The sequence below is a fragment of the Eimeria mitis genome, genomic scaffold, assembly GCF_000499745.2.
Source record: "Eimeria mitis Houghton genomic scaffold, Emh_scaff1158, whole genome shotgun sequence".
Lineage (NCBI taxonomy): Eukaryota > Apicomplexa > Conoidasida > Eucoccidiorida > Eimeriidae > Eimeria > Eimeria mitis.
In genome coordinates, this window is record NW_013567916.1 from 10,770 (window position 1) to 11,140 (window position 371).

General features: G+C 49.1%; 1 protein-coding gene across 1 annotated transcript in view; it reads left to right on the plus strand.

Moving 5' to 3' along the window:
• The window catches only part of EMH_0030650 (acylglycerol lipase, putative), a gene marked incomplete at both ends in the record, with an annotated part of 8,953 nt that overhangs the window by 5,954 nt on the left and 2,628 nt on the right, over positions 1-371 (plus strand). The window lies entirely within an intron of this gene.

Here is a 371-nt window from a genome sequence, read left to right on the forward strand (position 1 = left end):
TTTCTAGATGCCCCCCTAGAGCAGCAATGAAGGCAGCAGCTCTCTTTTCTTTGTTTTTTATTTCTTCTTTAATTCTTTTGTTTTGCTGCAGCAGCCGAATTATAGCCCCCACCAATTCGGGTGTATGTACAGCTTCAACTCTGAAATACAGAAACAAAAGCATCAACAAATATATAAATATTTATTACTGCTGCTGCTGCTGCTGCTGCTGCTGCTGTTGCTGTTGCTGCTGCTGCTGGCGCAGATGCTGCTGCTGCTGCTGCAGTTGTTGCTGCTGCTGCTGCTGAGGAAACGTTCGTGCTGATCGTGTAGCTTCTCCCCCCTTTCCTGCTGCAGCAGCAGCTGCTGCAGCTCAGGGTGCTACGGCCGCA